The sequence below is a fragment of the Dipodomys ordii genome, unplaced genomic scaffold (assembly GCF_000151885.1).
Source record: "Dipodomys ordii isolate 6190 unplaced genomic scaffold, Dord_2.0 Scaffold49, whole genome shotgun sequence".
Classification (NCBI taxonomy): domain Eukaryota; kingdom Metazoa; phylum Chordata; class Mammalia; order Rodentia; family Heteromyidae; genus Dipodomys; species Dipodomys ordii.
The window spans coordinates 13020433-13028299 of record NW_012267265.1 but is presented as its reverse complement, the minus strand read 5'-3'; the positions used below and the strand labels follow the sequence as shown (position 1 = coordinate 13028299).

At 37.2% G+C, this 7867-nt stretch overlaps 1 pseudogene; it reads right to left on the bottom strand.

Moving 5' to 3' along the window:
* Positions 1-7037: 7037 nt before the first annotated feature.
* LOC105988490 lies at positions 7038-7509 on the bottom strand (annotated as a pseudogene).
* Positions 7510-7867: the final 358 nt, after the last annotated feature.

The following is a 7867-nucleotide window of genomic DNA, read 5'->3' as shown; positions in this document are numbered from 1 at the left end:
AACTTATTAGCATAAAGTTTTGAGAAGTATTCCCTTATAATGTTCTGAATCTTGGTTGTTTCCGTGGTGATGTTTCCATTCTCATCTCTGAGTTGCTAAACTGAATCTTAATTTAAGATGTACCATGGATTAAAAAGATGAATAAAAACTTGAATATTTTTGTTAAAAAAAAAAGAGAAGAATGCTGTTTCTTCTTTAAATGTGCATTTCTCATGATGATTATTGAAATGAACTCCAAGAAATGGAAACAAGAGGTTTTTCTATTTTAGTTTTTGTCATTATTTTCTGTTTTTTTCCTTTTGTTGCTGTTTTATAATTCTGTACCTTTTGTCTTGTATGTAAGTTTATCTAACTTGGGGAGGGGTAGGGGAGGCACAGAAATGGTGGGACAAAAGGTGAACCAATGCAACAGTGACATTCACTAGAAACTACGTTGAAATTGAACTATACATTTGGGGGAAGAGGAGGGTCAGGAGGGAAAACCTGGGAGAAAATGACGGAAGAGGTTCAAAAAGAAATGTACTCATTACCTGACTCATGTAACTGCAACCCTGCTGTCTATCGCCTCTGTACATCACCTTTGCAATAAACATTTAAAAATAAAAAAAACTATATATTTGATTTTGTATTTCCTGATGAATAATATTTTAAAAACTGATCATTTATCAGAATAAATAAGGTCTTCCTGGAAGTAAATAAAATAAAATCATCTCTCTACTATATATTAGAGACTCTGACTAACCATTGTTTTAAAAAATTGTCATTTAACCAATATGGTTTTGTCAGTAGCAAAGAAATGTGCTCAGATGCAAGTTTCTATTTTAAACTCTCTGAATAAAGGACAAAGCAAAAATGCAAAAGGTACAAAAGGATGAATGCTAAGACAACATATGATAGCATAGAAATTTGTCTTTTATGACTTTATAAAAACCATGGAAGGTAAATACAGTTGGTTCACACCTACAGGTGTGATCCTAGCTACTCAGGAGGCTGAGATCTGAAGATCATGGGTTGAAGCCAGCCCAAGCAGAAAAGTCCATGAAAGTCTTATCTCCAAATAACTACCCAAAATCCAGAAGTAGAACTGTGGCTCACATGCTAGAATGCTTGCCCTGAGCAGAGTAATGTCCTGTCCTGTAAGAAAAAGACTTCTTACAGGCTTGTTCTTAGAGGTAAAATAAACATCCAAACTTCTATACATGAAACAAACAACACTATGTATATTGTTGAGATACATTTACACCTAATTTCTTCTAATTGGTACATTCATAAATTAATGATCTACAAAACAGTATACAGACACATTTATTCTTTCTTCTTTCTGCCTTCCTCTGGGTGAATAGCTATGTACATATGACCATATAAGATGAATCTAACCAAAATGAACTTCAAGACCTGTACACAAGAGGTTTTTCCTTGTTGCTCTCCATATGATTTCTTTTTTCTTTTGTGTTTCCCCCTTATTGTTTATTCCATTTTCATTGTATTCGATTTTGGTACACTGGGTATTGTATGTATATTTATCTGAACTAGGGAGGGAAGGGAACAACAAAATGGTGAGACAAAAGACAAAGGGTGAACCAATGCAACAGTGATACTCACAAGACAGTAGGTTGGAAATAATCTGTACAACTTGTGGGGGGGAGGGAGTTAGGGAGAATTAAAGAAGGAGAAATGAGGAAGTGGGTAACAAGTTAGACAAGAAATGTAATCACTACCTTACTTATGTAACTGTAAGCCCGCTGTACATCATCTTGACAATAGAATTAAAAATTTTTTTAAAAAGAAATTATCTGACTGAGGAAATATTTTGTAAGGTAAGTAAAAAGAGGGACAAAATCCAGATACCTCAGAATAGTTGCAGAGTTTAAGTAAATCTTAAGGTGTATATAAAAACCAGAACTTACAAATTTTTATGTGTATTATTAAGGTGGATAAAATTAAAATCTTTTTAATTTTATTGTTAAGATGCTGTACAGAGGGGTTACAGTTACATGAGTAAGGCAATGAGTACATTACTTGTCAATCATTGTTATCCCTTCCCTTCTTTGTTGTTGTCCCACTATCCCTTCCCTCCCTCACCTCCCACACTCCTACCCCCCTGTCCCCCCTCGCCACCCAAAGTTGTAAAGTTCATTTCCAGTATACTGTCCTGTGGGTATCTTTGTTGCAATGGGTCGTCCTGTGTCCTTGTTTCAGCGTTTTGTTATTCCCCTTCCCCTCCCCAGATTAGACAAATGAATATACAAGATGCAGGGTGTCAAAATCAAGTACAGTGACAACAGGGGATATGCCATAGAGGAAAGAATATACAAAGAAAACAACAAAAAAATCACATGGTACATTTAAAACAATAACAATAAAGACAGACCTCTTGTGTCCATATCTTAGGGTTCATTTCACTTAGCATCATCTTATATGGTCATTTGTACATGGTTTTTGAGATTTTTCAGCTCATCGGATAAGATTATCCTATATATATCATATATATATATATTATATATATACTAATTATTGCAAATAAAGAAAACCATGGGACCTAAATTTCTTTGGGACTGGGTAACTTCACTTAATATGATTTTTCCAAGTTTTTTCCATTTCCTAACAAATGGGGCAGTATCATTCTTTCTGATGGAAGCATAGAATTTTGTTGTATGTAAGTACCACATTATTTTAATCCACTCATCTACTGAGGGGCATCTGGGTTGGTTCCATATCTTAGCTATGGTGAGTAAATCTTTTTTTTAAGACTGGTGAGTAAATCTTATCTAAGGATTTTCTAATTTAATTTACTGGTGTAAAACTAAAACCTAATTATCTATTTCAAAACTCTTGGCTTAGATATATTGTTCCACTCTTAGTGACATTTATACCATGTCTTTGGGAACAAAGATTTGTTTTATCAAGACAATTGCTTGTCTTTTCTAATCACTTGGTCTGGATTTTGGCTTCAAGAAGCTGAACCTATTCAAGTTCATTTAAATAGCTGTTCATGTCAAAGTCTTTAAAATGACTATATTATAACTGTAAACAAACAGCTATTATTTCAGGTGATTGTAGTACATTCTATACCTCTCTGTGACTAGAAATGTGCAAGGCTGTATTCTAAACATAATCTAGATGTTATGCAAATAGTTACAGAATTATACAAAGAAGTTTAATACATAAAAAGTGACCAAAAACTATGCATTACATCTTAAACTTGAATATACAATATGATTAGTAAAAGTTTTTTTTTAATCTACAATTTGTAATCAGTGCTACTCAGCTTTAAAAGAAAACCTGCCATTTAGATAGCCCTGCTTTTTAAACTTGGCCAGCATCTATTTGTCTTGGTTAGATCAGTGTTACAGTACTAAGATACCTTACCTGCTCCTCAGGAAATAAGACCATAAGACTGTCTGTGGTCTCTAACATCATCCCTTAACCTTATAAAAGGTCTAAAGCTTTGACTTCATCCTACCACGCCTAAGATTCTAAATTTTTGTTTTCAAAACAAAAACTAAATCAATCTATAAAGAAATTCTCTGTAGCTGTAGTGCTTACTTATACTGTTTTTTGTGTGCTATATGAATTTAGATTTCAGAAGTATAGAAACTTTCAAAAATGTAGTTAGCAAAACACTTTGCCAAACTAATATCTTCCAAACTTGATTGTTAATGATATTAGAATGTTGTAAGCTTGTGTTACTTTGTTCCTAATTGTATAGTTAATGTCACCTTGTAAGCTAGAATAATTAGATATTCCCAAACACTCCAAGCAGTGCTACTCAAATAAATAAAAGACTAGGCATTTGTCTCACAGAAAGTACAGCTATAAATAAGTGCATTCTGCTTTACTTAAAAACAAGATTAAATGAGAATTTATATATATATATATATGTTAGCCATTATTAACAAGATATATATGAATTATACAATCATTTACACAAAAAGTTAAATACATCTAATAAAAGATAATAAAGAGATCGTGATGGTCCTTACACAAGGCAGTTAAGTCACAATGATAATGCTGCAATGTTGTACGCATAAATAACTAGACTCATTTTATAACACATGGTATTAGGAAGGCTTTGAAAACAAACACTCCTAGATAAAATTCCTTGGCAGGTCGCTTATTTTTCAAAACAATTAGGGTTGCATCCATGAATTTGCTTCTTTGATTTGCATTCTAAGAAGAAAACCTATTACTCTTGACTGCTTATAGCAGAACTAAGAACAACCAGATTCCACAAAAACTAGTGAATCATTTTCCCGTGAGCCACTGCAGCGTCTAACATTGTCCTCTCCAGTTAGGAGTCGCTCAGTGTTCAGCGAAGGATAGTGATGATGCCACCATGATGATCTGTAGTAAGCTACTGGTGACAACAAACATCTGTTCTTGAGAGCATGGGGCCTGTGCTAACTGATGGCTTTTCCAGACTTTGTCTTGTGTCTCAAACAGTATTGTATCTTAAGCATCCTCCATTTTGGTATAACTATAGCAGTGGTAACAGAAGACATGCATATGTTTTTTTTAATCCTGTGTGTAAAACCACTATGAGGGTTTGTACAGCCCACAAGGATGATAGGTACATGCTTCTTACTGCAAAGAGATAACCCAAGTTCTGTCTAACTTCAGGAAGCATCTACGTGACTTCAGTGATCCTTTGCAGTAGAAATGGAAGGAACAAGTTAGGGGTAGGAAAATGTAATGGAGACTACAAAAAAAATGTTTGGAGGTAGCCATACTGTGTTGCTGGCCAGTTTGATGTGTCACCTATATAGAAAATCCAACTGAGGGGCTGGGAAGATGGCTCAGTGGTAGAGCGCTTGCCTTGCATGCCTGAGGCCCTGGGTTCGATTCCTCAGCACCACATAAGCAAAAAAAGAAAGAAAATCCAACTGAATTTTTTTTCCATTTCTCTCTCACACCTATGCTGTGAAATTCAAGATTAATACTCTTTCAACCAAATTAGGCTATCATACCCACTTTTCTTTCTCTGACCACAGAAAGAAATAAACCTCTATGAAATAAGACTACAACATCAGAGGTGAGATCACCAGCAAACCTAGAGATAAGAAGACTCTAAAAAGCCACCATCGGGTCTTAGGTCAGGTACTTCATCATGAACATTGGAACCAAGATCCTGAGCATCCTCTTAAATCCAGACATTTCTCTCAGAAGGGGCTTTAGATGTGACTTTCTATCTTCCTTATTTGTCCTGGAAAATTAATTTTTTAAAAATTATTTTACTGAAAATTCTTTTCATTATTTGTAAGTCAGTAATGAGTCTAGGTATGAAAGTTTCAATTAACCTGTCTTTTCAAAGCACAATGAAGGGACAGACATAAGAGAAACATGACTATTCCAAAAGAGAGAAATAAGCAAGAAGAAAATATAGGCCCCTAAGAAGCCCAAAACACAACAGGGCAAATGACATGAAGCCTTAAAGCTCGAGAACAATCTCTGACTCCACATTTGGCTTTCTAGATACCCTGGGGTGTGGAATGAATCTCCAAGGTTTTGGAGGATTCTGCCTCCATGGCTTTGGTGAGCAGAGCCCAGACCATAGCTCTCATGGATTGCAATCAGAGGCCTGCAGCTGTCCCTGGGTGTCATTACCCATTTGTGGCTCTAAAATTATAGGTTATTATAGGCTATTAAAGGCTCCAATGCCTTTAATAGGTATTGCTATTGTGAGGCCTCTGGTTGGTGAGACATACTATCAAATCTAAGTGGAGGTAATCCAACCCCACCTACCTACTTCATTCTTTCATGGGGACACTGCCAAGATTTGTCGTTCTCATGCTCAAGGGCATTCTGAACCAATGTGGGGCAGCTAAGGAATATGCACCAAAAAAACGTGAGGAATGGAGACATGAACACAGCAAGTTTCAAGATCACATGGTACGTTGGGGGTTACCCACCCTTAAGGCCCTCTGACTCTCAAGGCTCAGACCCTAGACAGTGACAGACGTTGCACCCTCAAAGTCTCCACCTTGGCTCTAGGGTGGCTCTCCTCTAGGTGAACAGCACCTGGTTTTCTTCTATCTACAAAAATCTCCTTTGGGCTGGGAAGGTGGCTCAGTGGTAGAGTGCTTGCCTTGCATGCACGAGGCCCTGGGTTCGATTCCTCAGCACCACATAAGCACAAAATGCCAGAAGTGGTGCTGTGCTCAAATGGTAGGGCGCTAGCCTTGAGCAGCAAAAGCAGCTCAGGGACAGTGCTCAGGCCCTGAGTTCAAGCCCTACAACTGGCAAAAAAAAATCTCCTTATCAAAGATAAAATAATTTCTCTGCTAAACACCACTTTTTTACTCACGTGGCCAGTCTGCTGATTTTCTGAATCTTTATATGCTGCCTCCCTTTTCATTATAAAGTCCATCTTTAAGTCATTTTACTCTTCTCACATTTTATTGTTAGTAGTTTTGTAAAAAGCCATAAAATGCCCCTAATGATTTGCTTAACTCTATCTTCTGCCAAGCATCTTACTTCATCAGTCTTAAATTACAACCTCCACAAAAGTCCTAGGATATAGGCATAATTCAGCCAACTTATTTGCCACTTGATAACAAGGATGGACTTTCCTCCAATAAGACATTCATTATTTCTGTCTAAGATTTCATCAGCCTGGCCTTTCCTAACCATATTTCTAGCAGCATGCTAGTCACAACCACTTAGACAATCCCTAAAAGGATTAAGGCTTTCTCTATAGTTCTTCATCTTAATGCTCTGTTCATGAAAATGTAGGTTTTTTTACCATTCACTTCCAAACTATTCCAGTCTTTATCCATTACCCATTATCCAGGCTGCTTCCACAATTTTAGATATTTGGTTGTTGTTGCTTAGGTTTTATTCATAGTCATAAACTTAACTCTGCAATCCAGCTAGACTTGAAGGGAGTAAGGAAAACATGGAAACCAAAGAACTGCAATGAGAGCACAAGGATTACAGGATACTGCAAGCAGAAGGGGTGGAAGGGTGCTTCCCTAAGCCACAGAGGCATGATCTGTGGTTACCATCAACCATGTCAACTGTGTTAGAGTTGTCCCAAGTCAGTAAATGGTGACCTTCTGGCTGGTCTTGCCATTCCCAGACCAAAAGCATTGCAAGGCTACCATACTCTGTTTTATCTTCCCAAAGGTCATATGCTTGCTATCCAACCCATCAGTGTTGAAAGTGCAGATATAAAAAAATGGTACCATTTGTGTTTAGTCCAGCATATGTCATGGACAAGATGAATGAACCTGTCTGTGTCAGGAGGAGGTTCTCATCCTCACACTTCTCTCTGTAGGTGGAACTGGCCACCAGTGCTATAATGGCATGTGAAGTCACCACCCTGGCATGTGAATCCTGGGATAATTCTGTGAAAGTAAGAACCCTTATAACCAAATCCTTTCTCTCCAGTGATCAGAGCACGGAAGTTTTCTGCTGTCTGCAACTTTGTCTGGCAACAGCCCAAAGGAGACACATCCCAAGGGACTGCCCGTGGGTGGCAAAGTCAAAGATCACAATGAGGTTGACCATGGTTGACAGCTGGTAACCACAATCCACAGCGGCGTCGGCAAAACCAGTTTTAGGTATTTTTAACAGCAACGCTTTACTTCTTTGGTACCAATTTCTGTACTACTATAACAAAATTCTATAGGCTGGATAGTTTGTAAACAACAGAAATTTTTTTTTCCAAGTTTCGGAAGCTTGGAAGTCTAAGATTCAGCCCCTGGCCAAATGTTCAGCATGGGCTGCTCTTTCATTTCAAGATGGTACTTTAAATGCTAAGTCCTCATAGTAACGAAGGTAGAAGGCCAAAAAGGACTGAACTCCCTCAGTCCATCCTGTATAATAGAATTCATGCCTTCAATGCTTCCTAAAGAGCTCCTGCTCC